At 45.8% G+C, this 17022-nt stretch overlaps 1 pseudogene; it reads left to right on the forward strand.

Annotated features, from left to right (window-relative positions):
* The first annotated feature begins 10912 nt into the window (after nucleotides 1–10912).
* On the forward strand, nucleotides 10913–13294 carry LOC121825003 (large ribosomal subunit protein uL5 pseudogene; annotated as a pseudogene).
* The last annotated feature ends 3728 nt before the right edge of the window (nucleotides 13295–17022 follow it).

The raw sequence follows: 17022 nt of genomic DNA on the forward strand, positions 1-17022 counted from the left end.
TCTTTATTCATCCACCCAGGGCACTTGGTTTCAGGACAATGGGGACAATAAGAAGAGCATGGACTCTGTACCTAACACTGACTTCCCATCAAATGTTGCTGCTCTCCTCGGGAAAGACTTTTAGAAACTTAGGGACACCTCCCTGAGCTTTAGTCTGTACACACACAAAATGGGAATGAAACCAGGAAGGACTGCTGAAGGATTATTGAAGATCCACTATCATCACGTGATGCTGAACACATTTTAAAGAATCCCCTCTTCTCATGGGGGTCCCAAACCTACACACATTAAGGTAATTGATTTGAAATGTTGGCCTGATGTGGAACACGTGCATGTGCACTAGTGTGTCTGAGCAGAAATCTTCTGTGAATCACCTAAGGCAACTCATTTCACTTTCTGGGAAAGCCATTGGCCGCAATTGCGCAATAAGCTGTTTGTTCTCAGGTTGGAACAGGATACCAGGCCTCCTGAGCCCAGTTCATCATGATTTCTAGTCGCCATTGGGTCAGACAGAGATCAAGTAACAGTGACTTTTCTGGAAGGCAGAATCCCTCCACTGCTTCATTTCTTTTCCTGTTTGTTCATGGGACTCTCCGCTCTACATTACCTCAGTCTTCTCCACCATTCTAAAGAGGATCCATTAAATTGCTCCTCCCCCGCTTTTTTTTTCCTGGTAAGACAGTGTTTTGGTTATTTTCCAGGTTATTGTGATATAAATATTCTCAACAAAAGGAACTTAAAGAAGGAAGGGTTTATTGGGTTCACAGCTCCACAGTACAGTCCATCATGTTGGGGAAGTCAGGGCAGCTGCAGTACGAAAAGCTAGTCACATCTTGTCCATAGTCAGGAAGCAGAGAGAGACGTGTTCCTGTCCAGCTTGCTTTCAAACATAGGGTGTGCAGCAGAAGACCCCAGTTCAGGTAATGGTGTCACTCAATTTGTGTCTTGGTTTTAATTTGAGACAGGTTCTCTCTTTGTGTTCCTGGCAGGCCTCGATCTCACAGAGATCCTCTTGCCTCTGCTGCCAGAATGCTGAGATGTGCTCCACCATGCCCTCGTGGATGCCATCCACAGTTAAAGTGTGTTTTCCTATTTCTATTAACCTAACCAAGCTAACCCTTGGATGATGTAGAGCCTGTCAAGTTGCTATTAATAACTATCACAGACATGTCCATTATAGCTTTCTCCAGTCCCAACCACTAAAATTTACCTTGGTGGGGGGAATGTTTCCAAACACCAGGGAGTCATGTTTCCTTGTCATCATAGGTTGCCAGTCTATAGAAAACAGATTCTCTGTTTTGAATGAATGTAGTTAGAAAAGAGTTCACCATGGAGTATGTGAAGACGTTACATTGAGCTGAACATCATGCATTTGCGCTCAGAAGAAAGTGTCTTTCCAAATTTTAGTACTTACCTACAGCATAAATCAGTGGAGAAGCCCAAGAGACCCCCAAGCTCTGTGCTCAGCATTCTCTATAACTCTTGTGGCTCACTTCTTGCCACACAGGAGGAGCTTTCTTCTTGCAGCCTGATCGCTCCTGGACAAGCATTCCTTTGCTTGGGATGTGCTTCCCCGAGTTTCTAGAGCATTTCCCTTCATCTATCAGAACCTACTAATAACCCATCTCTCCAAAAGTATCTGTCTCCACTGTCCTCCTCGGTCAGCTCCTTATCTCATGCTTATCTGTTAGCATCGTATGTGCCTCACCAAAGGGCAAGTGGGGCTCTTGGCAATGCACTGTTATTTCTGAAGTTGCTATGGCAAACAGTCCTGGGGTGAAATAGGCAAGAGACGGAGCCAGGGCCTGCTGCTAAGTCAAAACACAATGACACATTTGCAGCAAGCAGAACAAACTGAATTCCATTAGATGACTAGGTCCTCCCAACTAAGGCCAAGAGGAAGATCTGGGAGTGGGGAGCAGGGCAATCCGAACACTTCCCTCTTTCCAAGAATTGACTAATTCTCCTCAGGACCAGGCAGGATGCTCAGGAACAGTCCCCCTCTGCTGCCGCCCCTCACTGCTGACTCACCGACTCACAGCCTGCTCCAGTACCACCCCCACAAGAAAAAAACGCCGAATGTTTTGGCTGGAACTCAACAGCCAGGAATCTCGCCACCTGCCACAATTTTTTTTTTCTTCCTAAAGACTGTGATTAATTTAACAATAGTTTTGTTTTGTTTTTGGGTTTTTTTTTTCTTCCTTATTCTTTTCAGACCATCAGGGTGGGATGAGGTTGGCATTAGCAGAAGGAAGCAGGGCCCTTGCTTGTAGTTGACAACACATATCCTGTTCTCACACATAACAGTGTCTCCAAGTACTCAGAAACAGATAGGCCAAGAGTCCAGTGTTTGCAAATTTCTCTCTTGGCTCAGAGCAACAGCTGGAAGCCCTGGAACATGTCTCATGGTTAAGGCTGGCAGGTATCTTCCTAGGAGATGCTGAGTTCTCTGTTTCTTTTGGCCTAGCTGCTAGGGTACTGGGTGGAAGGGAATTTGCTGGGATGGAAGGTTCTTTGTGACTAGGCAAAGTCCATGGAAAGACCACTTAAATATTCTGGTTTCATAGAAACCAAATTATCTTGCCCAAGGATATGTTCCCTTGCCCCCGCCCCCAATATTAAAACTCCTGAATGTCATGGGAAATTCAACCAATGTATTTCTGATTCATTTATCCATAAAGGACTCAATTAGCATCCTGTAAGAAAAATTCAATTTTAGGAAAATATGCTGAGCCTTTGCCCTGAGTCAGGATTTCAGCATCCTTCTACTTCCCCTTACAAGGGAGTCAGGAGGAAGGTCAGATTCCAAACCCTCAGCCCAGAAAAATTCCAGCAAGAAAATTTTCTAAACGTCTCATCTTTCCTGACATCCATATTTGCAAATGTAAATTGAAGCCACACTGTCACCCAGGCTAGAGACCCAAAAGCATGTTTCAATGGAGATGCTGTTGGTGGTGATGTGCTCAGCATCAACATCTGTGTTTGTGTCTTCCTGATCAGGAACCATTATTTCACTGGTAATTTTAGTCTTCTTCCAAAAAATGACATTATCCTTTAACTATGGGTGCATTATGTTGTGGATTTAGTTGTTATTGATTATTCTTTGTTTTGGAGACAGGGTCCCATATAGCCCAAGATGGCCACAGAGTTGCTCTGTAGCTGAGGGTGGCCTTCAATTTCTGATGCTCCTCTTTCTACCCTATGAATAGTAGGTAGCATTACGGGCAGGTACCACCCCCTCCTGTTTACAAAGTGCTTGATCAAACCAAGAGTTGAATACATGCTAGGCAAGCCTTTACAAGCTGTGGTGGTTTGAATGAAAATGGCACCCACAGGTTGGTATGTTTGAACACTTGGTCCCTAGTTGGTGAAACTGTTTGGGAAGGATTAGGAGATGTGGCCTTGTTGGAGAAGGTGTGTCACTGGATGTGGGTTTTGAAGTTTCAAAAGCCCAGTCCAGCCCAGCCATGTCCCATTCCCAGCTCTCCACCCCCCATCTACCTCTCTGCTTCATGCTTGTGGATCAGATGCAAGTTCTCAGCCACCGCTCCAGCACCATGCCTGCCTGACTGCTGCCATACTCCTCATCATGATGCTCATGGACTCTAGCCACGTGGAACTGTAAGCCCAATAAACTCTTTCTTCTCTAAGCTACCTTGGTGTCTTCCAGCAACAGAAAAGAAACCAAAGACACCAGAAGAGCTGACACACCAGCCCTGGTTAGGTTTACAGTTGGAAGGGTAAGCACATTTAAGGGGTACAGAGATGTATGAGATCCCATACATTCCCATAGCAGCACTGCCCATGAACTTAGCATATGAGGTCCTGGGAACCCACACACGTGACATGCAGCCATTGATGTAAAGATGCATGTGCAAACGTAGGTTGAGCAAATAACAAACAGCTGGAAATGTATGTCTAGAATCAGTGAAGAGAGCAAAGGACAGATCAATTGCGAAGAGTATCTACACATGGGTGGCATTGTGATTGATTGTGTGTATATGTGTGTGGGAGGGTGTTATATGTGTATGTGTTTAATGTGTACACATGTGGAGGCCAGAGGTCATCATAGGGTTTCTTCCTCAGTCACTCCCCACCTTACTTTTTGAGAAAGTCTCTCTAACTGAACCTATAAATCACAATTTAACTAGACTGGCTGGCCACTGAGCCCCAGGGATTTGCCCTTTCTCTGCCTTGGCAGCTTTGGGTTACAGACAAACACCGCCATGTACAGCTTTTATGTGGGTGCTGGAGATCCAAACTCAAGTTCATATGCTGGCACGACAAATGCTTTACAGACTGGCCCATCTCCTCTTCCCCTTACACAGGTTTCTTAAAGCTAAAAACCAACATGATAAATAGGCCTGTAACACCTCTGAGTAGACACAGGCAATGCGGCCATACTCTTTCTAATCAGACACCACACACACAAAGAGTTAGCCCAGGTTAGCCCTAGCATTCCTAGGCCTGAGTTCAAATCTAAATTAACCACGTATCAAACAAAGGTGAGATCATAGCTATTTTGCAAGATGTATCGAAGCTTCAGATCCCCAAAATCACCTCATAGAACTGGAGTGGGGTATAATTAGCAAAATATACAGATAGTATTATGATTTTATTAAAATGGCAGAAATCTCCTAGTAATTCCTGAATTTAAAAAAAAAATACTCCTGTCCTGGAAAACATTGAAAGTCTATTTTCATTTTGTTGTATACTAATTTATTCTATATTTGCTGTTGAATCTCAACACAGGTTCTGTCTCTGCAGCCCACTCAGGCCTGGGTCATCTCTCCAGTTCTCCCTCTCCTGCCTCAGTCTCCCATGTGCAAGGGTCAGAGGCGTGCACCACATATAGGACTGAAAGTCTAACTTTAGAGACAAACAACTTTCATAAGAAGGATTTCCACTTTATATTCTCATAGGAACAAGAGAGTAGGTCTTCGTTACCACTGAAGTCCTAGCGTGTGTACAGAGTTGAAATATGAAGGCTGGTGAAGCAACAGAGTCCTCTCGCTGTCTGCTTTTCCTTCCATGGCGTAGGCGGAGAAACCAGGAAGAAGCTTTGAACAACTTGGAGCTTTGCTCCTGACCCTGAGGCCAGACTTCCTGGACAGCCACAAGCTGCTCCCAAAAATCCCTTACACCTTTTTCGTCTCAAGAGCCGTACACTGGCCATTGTTCTCAGAGCCAACTGCAGGGCTTGTAGTCAGGTCTGCTGTGATGATCTTTAGCTGCAACGAAGCTTTGAACAGGTTCACCCAGGCACCCTGCTAGCCAAGAGGATACGTTCTACAACCCACCCACAGAGCATGCCTGAAACCACGCTAGCAAGCCCTACAGACATGGTTTCCTACACATACACACCATGATAAAATTGGATTTGCAAATTAGGTACAGTGAGAAATTAATCACAATTAACAGTAAAAGAAAGCGTTTCTAACTCTACACTGCAATACAGGCTACTTAAATTTGAGGAATTACTTATTTCTGGGATCATTCACATACGGTCACACTGCAGTTGACTACTGGTCGCTGAAGATGCAGAAAGTGAAACGTGAGATGGAGTTGGGGGGAATGACAGCTGTCAATATTTTCCTAATCCGGAAACACTAAGTTGAGGCAGGGAGATGATTTCCTCCATGGTAACTTCACCTACAGCAGGAACCAGCTTTTACTCCGGAATCAGGACGCGGGACAGCACAGCTGCCTTGGGAGGGTCTCCTAATGAGCATAGTTATTCCCTTCTCAGCGTGGCAAAGCTTTCCCTCAACATCTTTGGTCTCAGTGTTGAGTTTTCATCAGGGTACCAGGGCTTAGGCAAAGCCAGACACAAATACAGCACCTTACCCACAAGGGTCCATTTTATTAGAAATTTAGGGAAAACATTACTATTTTGCATTTAGAGACACAGAGAATAAAATGCAGCATTGCCTGAATTTAATAAAATGATGCTTGTCATTTGATTTTAAACAATAGTTCACACCTATGGATCCTTTGGTGCAGGAACTACACTGATGCATTCATTAACTCTCAAATCATCAGTCACCCCATTAAAAAAAAAAAAAAAAAAAAAAAAAAAGACCAAAGTCACCATGGAAGTTGACAAGAACTCAAAAAACCAACAACGGAGGCCAAGGGAGGCTCCCCAAGCCATACAGCTCCCAGACGAATCAGGATTCTAAAGCACATCATCTCCCACCAGAGCCCATGAACGTGACCGCTGTGTCTCTCCGTCTCACACTCTGGCATTTGATGGGGAGGGCAGGAGAGACAGGCATGTTCATTCACTCTCTCCAGCTGGCTGTGAGCACCCAGTGGAAAATTTTAAGAAGCCCGGGATTCTAGCTTTTCCCTCTTGGCTGCTGCTAGTTACATAAGATGCACATCCGTAAAAGAGCTGAATTGCAAATAGTCTACTAACCTGGAAGGAATGTCTGAACAGCTCCCACACCACACTGGGGCTCATTCAGTCCAGAGACTTTTGTGGGTTTGCTGGGATATTATTGAAGTTAAACGGTTTGGCTGCCGTAGTCCGTAACTTGAGTGTGTCTTTGGATCCACGTGGAAATTGCTCATCTAAATGACATTTGTATGTTATTCTTAACTGCCGGTGGAATCAAATAATCTCTTCCCCAGAAGGCAGTGAGCAGCCTCCATCCTTTGTGAAGGTTGAGCATCCGGCAAGAAAGGGTGTCAGGCATGCCTGGAGGCGAGACTTCTGGAAGGATGATTCACACCCTTTTATAGCTCTGCCATTCACAGGCTCTGGCTTTGTTTTTTTAAAGCAATTTGGATGTATGGGATCTTTATGATGGCGCATATTCTAGGGTGCTTTTGAAGGTACTGTTCCTCATGTATGTAGGCTGTCAAGGTGGGATCCAGGAGCTGGGAGCAATGAGATGTAAACTGCTGTCCCAGTGTCAGTGTGCTCCAGCAGGGCGGGACCTCCTGTTCCAATATGCTAGACCCCAGCAGGTGCCAAGGATGAACAGACCAAGAAGAGGAAGAAAAAAACTATCGTGCCATAAGCCCAGACCTTGAATTTTCACCAAAGGTCTCACCAAATGCTGTAGGACTGAGAGAGTTGTTCTGTGCCGGATGTGAAAGTTCACCATGGAAGAACTCCAAAGCTTATAACTCCGTCTGAAGTCAGAGGAAAAGTACTGATTCATTCCGCACTAGATCTGTTTGCAGAGACAGCCAGAGCGAAGATAAATGAGGTGGACCCGGGAGCCCACAGCAGCAGCCACAACTGAACCAGGGCGCTTGCCAGGGATGAGGCTGGCTCTCAGAAGCCACTGCCCAACGTGCGTCTGTCTGAGAGCCCTCGGGGTCCAGCAGTCCTCCATTACTCCGGATCCCGCCTTCTTGGCATACTTCAGGCTTATCCCTGGCCCGCCCCAACACAGAGAGATACTACTGATTTTGTCACTTTAAAGTGGCCAAATACCCAGCAAACCCAATTTAAAGAGCTTAATTTGACATATATGACATGTACATGAGCACATGCTATCATGACAGTGAAGTCAAGGCAGAAGAAGTGTGATGCCGGCCACACATGCTCACATTTCATCTACAGTCGGAGAGGCAGATGCCGGCCACGCATGCTCACATTACATCTACAGTCAGGGAGGCGAATGCTGGCCACGCATGCTCACATTACATCTACAGTCGGGGAGGCGAATGCCGGCCACGCATGCTCACATTACATCTACAGTCGATGCCGACAGTGAATCCGAGCTCTGTCCTTTTTATTGTTGTTGTTTTCTTTTCCCTTTTATTCATTCCAGGACCCTAGCCTGTCTGGGAAGAAGTTATTCCATAGAGAAACATCCATGCCTCACCCTGTTTGGTTAATGAACTATTAAAACAGTCCACTCCCAAGAACTAAGATTTCTCCAGAAACCCTATTCTGAGAAAGGTTGAAGTCCTGGTGTTAGAAGAGGAGCATGCCTCCCAGGAAGAGATGTTACACAGTTCTGATAACTTAGTTAACCTTTCAGGAGAGACTGGAGCAGAGGCAAGGATGGGTCAGTGACAGGCAGGACCACACCTGGACCGGGATTGCTTAGTTACACATTCTGCTCAAGGTTTTAAGTGTAAAACTGTCGGTATCTCAAAATAGATCTGGAGGTCAGCGGACCTCTTCACGTGTTCCTCTTCCTAAGGTGGCCACATTGATGAAATCTTTCTCTGCTTTTTGCTATTATTTTTCTCTTTAATAGCGGTACTGGCAAAAAGTAACAGAGTCTCACTTGCTAGAGCTGCCAATGCCTGGGCTTTTTTACTCCAAACACTCCAGTAGCAATGAAATGGTGCCCTCCCACGTCCTGAGTGGGTCCCTGCCTCCCATGTCCTGGGTGGGTCCTGCCCCTTAGTTAAGTCCTGTGGGAATATCCTCACAGATGCGTGCAGAGGTCTATGGCATAGGAGATTTTCCGTCTGGTCAAGCTGACAGTGAGGGTGTGCCTTAACAGAGGTGCAGAAGTAACTCTTCCTCTCTTTTCTAGACAACTGGCCAGCCAGTCCCGAACTCAAGTTCCCGGGATGAGTCCTTCACGACTACAGCCATTCTCCACTGTCATTGTGTGTGTGTGTGTGTGTGTGTGTGTGTGTGTGTGTGTGTGTGTGTGTGTGTGACAGAGAGACAGAGAGACACAGAGAGAGAGATCCTGTATACATGCGAGGACAGAGAACAATTTGTGGGAGTTAGTCCTTGCTTTTTACCACATAAGTTCAGTTCCAAGGACTGAGCTCAGATTGCCAGGATTGGTGACATATATCCTTCCTGAGCCACATAACCTGACCCCCAACCCACTTCCAGCCCAATCATCTTTCTTTTTCTTTTATTGTCACCTTCTTCTTCTTCTTCTTCTTCTTCTTCTTCTTCTTCTTCTTCTTCTTCTTCTTCTTCTTCTTCTTCTTCTTCTTCTTTTTCTGACAAAGTCTCACTGTGTAACCCCTGATTGGTCTGGGACCTACTATGTAGACCAAGCTGGCCTCAAACTCAAAAAAATTTGCCTGCTTTTGCCTCCTGAGGTTTGACCTCAGATTGACTAAGGTTTGACCGTATTCAATGGGAAATTTTAGAGACATACTTTAAATTTTAAACAAAGAGTATCATGACGAACACTTATCCCACTCCATCTCACTCTGGAAGTGGAACATCCCTACGTCCAGTGTACCCATGGGCACGGTATATGCCACTTGCCCACTGGTCACCTGGTGCCCATCTTGGATACCATGGCAAACATTGCAATCTCGCAGTAGTTGCATTCGGGTATTGTTTATGATGAACATAACGCTCCTAATAGTACCAGAAAGGAGACATTGTGCATAAAACAAGGACTGCAACGGGGTAGAATGGAGTAGAGCAGAAAGCAGTGAGGTGGGGTGGGGTAGAGTGGGATGGAGTGAAAGGGCATGGAGTGCAGTGCAGGGCAGTGCAGGGCAGTGCAGGGCAGTGCAGTGCAATAGCGTGGAGTCTCTTGAAGAGAATGGCAGAGTAGCTATGGGAGTGTGTGACACCACTGTAAGGCCTGTAGGGCAAACACAGCCCACATAGAGTGCGGATGACCTATGTTTCCAGGAGCCCCCTGAGGCTCCTGAGACGCTTTCTCTGTGCACAGAGAGGGGCTGTTGTAGTCTAGCATCCCACCTGAGCTGCACCAATGCCCTCGTGCCTCAGCTGTCACCACTGTCCTGTGAAGCTTCATTGGGTTTCATCTTTATCAGTCCTTGCCTGTGGCTCTCTGGTCACTTCCCTACGACTATCACTAACTCCCTCACACTCTGCATTTTCTTGTTTTTGCCTGTCTCGTGCTCCTTATGGACTCTGAGATCCTCCTGGGCCAGGACAGTATCGTATTCATCCATGTGTCCTCCTAACACCAGCTAACGTTAGGCCCAGCCCCATGTAAGTCCCGCGTAGAGCTTAGTGAAATGAAGGGAATTGAGTTTGCTTTATGTAAAAGTGACAGGCAGGAAGGATTTAAGCACATGACTTCTTTGCAAACCACACGCGTGGACTGGGCAGAGGGGAAAGGGATCTATTTTTGTGACTGGTGACAGCTCATCACCCAAAGGTCATCTCCCAGAGCAGCAGGGCCCAGCTCTTCCAGCATTGTCCTTTCTAAAAGAAATGTCTACGGACAGATCCATGGCTCAGCCAAACACCAACTCATTGCACTTCTAAAGGAAGCATCCAGACCATTCAGAAATAGAGTGATTATGGGACAATGTTCTCAAAGCAATGTCACTTCCTTTCAGAAAGCCAGAAATCTGTTAGTCTTCCTTCACCTCCTACCCTTCAAAAATAGTTCATTTATAGACAAATGCATGTGGCATATTTGGGGACTCCAGAGGGGCGCTCTTCATTTGCTAACCAGGCAGCTGCATTGACGTGCAACCACAGGAAAATCCAGTTTATCCAAGCTTCCTGTCTGGGTAACAGATTCCAACTTTGAATATTGTACCTAGAAAAAGCAAGGTCAGACCTATGGGTTCATATCTGTTCATTTGATTTAATCCAAGACATATTGCAACTCCCATTTCTATGAAGACTTTCTTTGGAAGAAAGGATAGAGGTAGCTTTGAAATAAGATGTCAGAAGAAATGGAATGAAGCACCTGGGGCAGGCAAGGACAGGTTCTTGAGGGTAGTGGCTACCATCAGCTTTGAAGCTGGACCATTACTGTGGGAAAACACGCAGGTATCATCCTGCAGGTTCCATGAAAACCTCCTTGTCTCCTTCTATATTTGATGCTCTAAAATGAATACCCACAGACTAGCTAACTGTATAAACTGTAGAAATGTATTTTTCTTGGGCCCCGAGGTCAGCCAGTCTGAGATTACAATGCTTTCAAGTGTCTAGTGTACTAAAGTATTGCTGCTTCCACAAAGAGGCTTGTCGATGGGTCCTTATCTGGTGAGGAGGGGAAGTAGCACACCCCTGACTGGTAGGATGGCAAAGAACAAAGAAGAGGACAAGTGTGAGTGTGAATTTTATTCACGAAGATGAAGCCCTTGTGGAGCAATTTCCTTTTAAGGGCACCAACTCTAAATGCTCTCCCATTGGGTATTAATTTTCAACGTGAGTCTAGGGTGTGTATGGGGGGTAAACTCATGTCATAACACTCTTGTAGTGTGAAAAACAGGCCTTGAGACCCTCAGTTTGCTCCCAGAAAATGATTTAAAAAAATAAAATTGATTGGTGTTATGCACTAAATGTTTGGGTCTCTCTCCCAATTCATATATTGACTTTTTTCCCTGATAGGATATTTGGAGTTAGAGACTCTAGAAGGTGATTATGCTCAGACTAGGTTGTCAGGGTGTGACTCTCATTGGAATTTTAAGAGAACAGAGGCAGAGACCAGGAGAGACTGAGATTTTTCTCTCCCACTAGAGCATCAGGGGAAGGGTTATATGAGGACACAGTGAGAAGCCAGCTGTCTACAAAGCCAAAAAGACTCTTTGTCAAGAATCAAATCTGCCATCATGTCCATCCTGGATTCCTTGCCTCCAGACCTGTGTTGTTTAAGACACTTAGCTACTGCTATTCTCTTATAGCTTTCTATTTTTAGGGAGCCTCAGTTCACTAACGTATGTGTGAGTTTAGCTTTTAGTATGAAATAAAGATTGGTAAATTTAAAAGTGCACTGCAATTTGGCATAAGATGCATGGAGAATATTTTGAACTCAAGAGCTGGCTGCTTATTTCACCTCCTATGCAGTCTCAAGAAGTTTGCCCATCATCTCTTTGTCTCAGATTATTTTCTACAAAGTAGAAGTGGCATCTAATCCCATTGACACAGAGTGTGTGTTCCACATGGTATCCTAAGTCGTGGAATATGACAGGGCAGGACAGTGCAGGGGTTCCTCCATCTTGTATTCCTGCTGAGGCCACTTTAGGATTGACTAGAATTCCATATCCTTGATGAGAAGCCCCGTGGAAATTTACTAAACTGTTCTAGGAACCCAAGGTCAAGATGCCCCAGCTAGCTTATCTTAGTTTCTATTAAACTGCCAGCTTGTACAGAACCCCTTCCCCAGATAACTGCTTATCTTAGTTTCTGTTAAGCTGCTTGCTTAACACACATACACACATACACATAGTCACAATACACACACACACACACACACACACACACACACACACAGAAAGAGAAAGAGAGAGAGTTGCCAAGTGAAATGCCAGGATATGATTTTTGCCTTCAAAAAAACCCTATGCTCTGGACACTCAGTGCTATACTTGGGTCCCCAAATACCTTAGTATAGCTCCACCAGCTCGAATAAAGTTGGCTATCCATTGTGTCTGAGTGGGTTCCCCAGAACAGGTGAAAGGGCTTTTGTTGAAAGTAAGTGTAGCTCTCTTCCTGTTCTCCATCACGGTACAAGATCAAGGTGAGAAGGAGAACCTCATGATGGAACTTCACACCTACAAGCTCTGTCTCAATATCTGTGTCAAGGAGACCTGAGACAGACTGGCCCTGGCATCCAAGGTGTTGGTGTTGAAATTCCTGGCCACTCCCCCAGCTGCATGACTGCACATGCGCAGTTCAGTAGCCAAACAGGGGCAGGGCCTTACGTCCTTCGTAATCTGTGTGCTGTGTGATCTAGTAATTTGCAAGCAGCGTGATCAGACAACCTGTGCATGTATGGTGTAGCTCCATAAGTCCATATGCGCATATGCAAGGGAATCCTTAAAAAGCTGGTCACAGACTCCTCCCCTCTCTTCTGCGCTCTCCTCCTTCTCCATCTCTCCCTCCTGCTCACGTGTCTTTCCAACAGGCCTGACTACATTCTGTCCTCTCCCTTCTCATCTCCTAATAAAACTCTGATAGTGAGTTTTGTCATGCCTCATGGTCTTTCTCACACGGCGACGACAACACCACTTAATGAATAACATTGTGCCGCCGCCCCACAGCATTAAAGCCAACAGTTGGAGCAGTTCAAAGGCCAGACACTTGTTTTTTCCAAAGCTAGATATATCATCAGGCACTTTGGCATCAGGAGAAATGAAAAGATTGCTGTTCTCCATACAGTCCATGTATCCAAGGTGGAGGACATCCTGGAGAAAGATCTGAAGATACAAGGGTGCAAGTTACAGAAAAATAACGTCTTGGATCCTGGAAACTTCACTCTGGGAAGCAAATGTGACCCGAGCATTGGGACCTATGGCCTGGACTTTCTACGTGGTGCTGGGCAGACCACGTTTCAGCATCACATGCAGAAGGCACAGGGCGGGCTGCATTGGGGTCAAGCAGAGACTCCGTAAAGAGGAGGCTATGCACTGACTGCTTCTAGCAGATCAATGAGGGGGATTCCTCCTCCCTGGCAAATCAATTTTACCCAAAAGGCCAATGAAGGTTTCTCACAAATGCAAGCAAAAACTAAAAACAAACAAAATGAAAGTGAGGGCAGACAAGCAGCAGCGGAGATGGGGAAGTGGAAGCAGAGGCAGCTGAGCCACAGTGTCTGAAGGGAAAATGGGGGGAGGCGGCAGCCAGCGCAGAGACACCCCAATCTACTCCACAGACAGGAACAAAACACTGGCGACTCGGGAGCTCGGAGAGGGGGGCCTGGGAAGAATGGAACCCCTGTTTCTACTCTGCCTGGGGCTGATGTCCAAAGGCAACGGCATAGGTGCTTCCTGATCCCTCCCCCAGACTGGAAGTGAGAGCAGGGTGGGAGGGAATGCGTTTTAAGCTTTGCCTCAACTGACACCGGGGGATGCTGGCCTGATCCTGATCCCGCTGCTGCTGGACTCAATGGCTTCTTGTTTTGCCTCTGTCGAACTGAGTGTAAGATTTAAGCTGGATGCCTTATGTTATGTAAGGGAGAGCCCACCCCCGCCCTGCAAGACTATATAATGCAAATGGCCATTCCATACATAGCCACTTCCTCCCTCCAGGAAGCCAAGATCCTGCTGTCCAGAAAGAGCCAAACAAAGCAGCCAGCATCCTTCTCTCTGCGATTCCAATTTGAATCACACTGCCACACATGTAAAATGACTTCATTTTCCTCTGCCAGATCCCCTGGGGGTTGCAGGCTTGTTTATGCTTCTTTGAAATGAAGCCCGGCCCAGCCCCAAGTGCAGGAAAACACTTCTCTAGGCAGGAGGCTGCTGGAGCCAGAACCCGGCAGGGTCCATTCATTCTTCAGCTCATCCCCTCGGAACAGGGAAGCGTCAGTCCCTCGGGCCAAGCTTGGCAGCAGGGAGGCACCGGCTCAGATGCCAACATTCAGATTTAAAACTTGGTGTTGTCAACCCACAAAGATCATCTTCCTCGTCTGGGAACTTCTGCACCCAGACATAACTCTGATCTAGTTTGATGTGGTTTATATACAATGGGGTAGGAAGGAGATTCACTCACACACACACACACACACACACACACACACACACACACACACACACACACACACCAAGCAGGTAAATCTTAGGAATTCCAAGTGGTCTTGAGTCTTGGCCCACAGGTATGTCCTACCTTAGTGGCTGTATGAGTCATTTTTCTCATTGCCGCAATCAAACACCCGTCAAAGTCAAAATCAACTTAATGAAGGGAAAGGTTATTTGGGTTCATGTTTGAGGGTCCGGTGCAGTATGGTGAGGAAGGGTCAGCAACAGGAGCTTGAAGGGCAGCAGGTCACAGGGCTTCCCCCACTCGGGAAGCAGACAGAGATGAATACTAGCGTCCACTTTACCTCTTTCCTTTTTGTGAAGTGGGGACCCAGCCCAGGACTTGATGATGTGCATGTACACCATGGTGGTTTGTATGAGATGCCTGCCATAGTCTCGGGCAATTGAATACCTGGTCCCCAGTTGGTAGCTGTTTGAGGAGAGTTTGAATCTGTGGCCTTCTGGAGGAAATGTGTTACTGGTGGTGGGCTGTTTTGTGCTCAAGTCCTCAGCCTCCCGAGCCTGTCCCCATACCCATACTTGCCGCTGTCAAGAACCCAAACCTTCCGGAACTGTGAGCCCAGACAAACTCTTCCGTAAGTTGCCCTGGCCATAGTGTTCTAACAGAACAATAGAAAAATAACTAAGATTCACACCCAAAGGTGTGTTTCTCTGGTGATTCAAAATCCAGTCGAGCTGACAATAAAGAGTGAGGATCGTAGCTCCTTTATCCCCAGAGACAAACACTAAATACATATTTATTTAGCAACCTACCATGTTTTCATAGAGAAAAGGTACGAAATGGCTCCTGGGTTTGTGTCAAGCCTTTGGGAGACTCCATGATATAGATTTAGAACCAAATCCTGCTTGCCTGGTCTGTCTGCTGTTTCTTTATGTACAACCAGCCATCAGAGTTACTGCCTCCAAGCAACCTTGGAGAGAGGGGCCTGAGATAATGGCCATCCTGAGTGAGAGATGCCTCCCTTTATTTGGCTTCAACTTTGTTTTGTTAGCTTTACAAGGTGGGCACTACATAACCCATACCTTCCACATAAGCATCCTTGTGGGGTGAACTGAAGACCAGGAATGTGAGCAGTGGAGATCTGAGCCAGGCTGAGAAAATTAAGTGGTTTTTACTCCTTGAAGCTAATTAAGCCAAGCTGACAGGTGAATCTGTTTGGCACAGTGAATTCTCCGAACTGGAAATAAAGACACTATACTTGGGGAAGGTACCCTGTACAGGGAAATAATTGTTTTGACACTCTCAGCAACCAATCAAATACCCCTCTAAAACTCTTACAAATAAATCTACGTTCATTTTCTACACAAAAGACTTAATGACGAAGCACAGGAAAAGCACTGGGTGATTCTGGATCTATTAGATGGGCTGTGCAGAAGAAATTGCCAGCTGTCCCCGGCAGGGATTCAATTAGAGGAGATTTTAAAAGTGACCAAGAGGATTTATTTCATCAGACTTATAACAAAAAGTCAAGGTTCTTCTGTCCCTAGATTTCTGTGCAGCAGCTTGTACTCACTATAATGAGACTGGGTTAATGACCTACATTTGCCTGGGAGTGTGTAATAAAGATATATTTCTTTAATCTCAATGCAAGACATTAAGTAAGAAAGAATGCATTTGCATAGGTAAAATAAAAAACCTGGTCTACATGTTCCCAAGCTATGGATGTCCCTCCAAGGGGAGGCATGGGAAAGAACGTCTGTGATTGGTGATCCAAACCTGTGCAGAGCTTGTTCAGATGTGTGTGGGAGGGGTAAGGGGTAAGAGCAAAGGAAGTCTGGAGTCTGGGGTCTGGGAACTCTAGATCTCAACTTCACAAGGCATTTTCTCACTGGTGGATTCGCCCTGGGACAGAGAAGAGTTGGTGCCCGTTGTATACACTCTCTTAGAAGATCGGTGATTCAGGATGAATAGCTGCATTTTGCAAATAAGGACCAGAGCAGAGAAATGAAGCCACTTTCCAAAGTTCACATAAGCTATGAGATCCCAGGTTCCCAGCCAATAGCTCTGTAGGCCATACCTCTGAAACCCTAGGCTTTCTCAGCCAAACGGTGAGTGGAATGAACCCCCCTCTCTCTCTGACTCTTCCTCATAGGATGCTAAGTATAAGGGTTTTTCAGTAGCTGGGTAGATCCATGGAAAGACATAGGAAGGATAAAATGTTGCCCAAGCATTATTCAAATACAAAGAACTTGGATATCAACTATACATGGTAAAAGGTGGTCAGCAGAATTTTCACTAACTGCAAATTTAAATAACATACTGCCTATCACTCATTTATCGACATGGGAACCAATCATGGGGTCAGCAGGGGAGACAGAAACTAAATGAGAAACATAGCCATCAACCTGTCTTTTAGGCCTATCTTTTTATTTTATTTTTTGGTTTTTTGAGACAGGGTTTCTCTGTGTAGCTTTGTGCCTTTCCTGGATCTCGCTCTGTAGACCAGGCTGGCCTCGAACTCACAGAGATCCGCCTGCCTCTGCCTCCCGAGTGCTGAGATTAAAGGCGTGCGCCACCACCGCCCGGCTAGGCCTATCTTTAAAAATACTTCATTGCCCAAGGTATAGTGAAACCGATGTAAATAGTAAGTATTTTAGCAT

Source organism: Peromyscus maniculatus, chromosome 22 (genome assembly GCF_049852395.1).
Source record: "Peromyscus maniculatus bairdii isolate BWxNUB_F1_BW_parent chromosome 22, HU_Pman_BW_mat_3.1, whole genome shotgun sequence".
Lineage (NCBI taxonomy): Eukaryota > Metazoa > Chordata > Mammalia > Rodentia > Cricetidae > Peromyscus > Peromyscus maniculatus.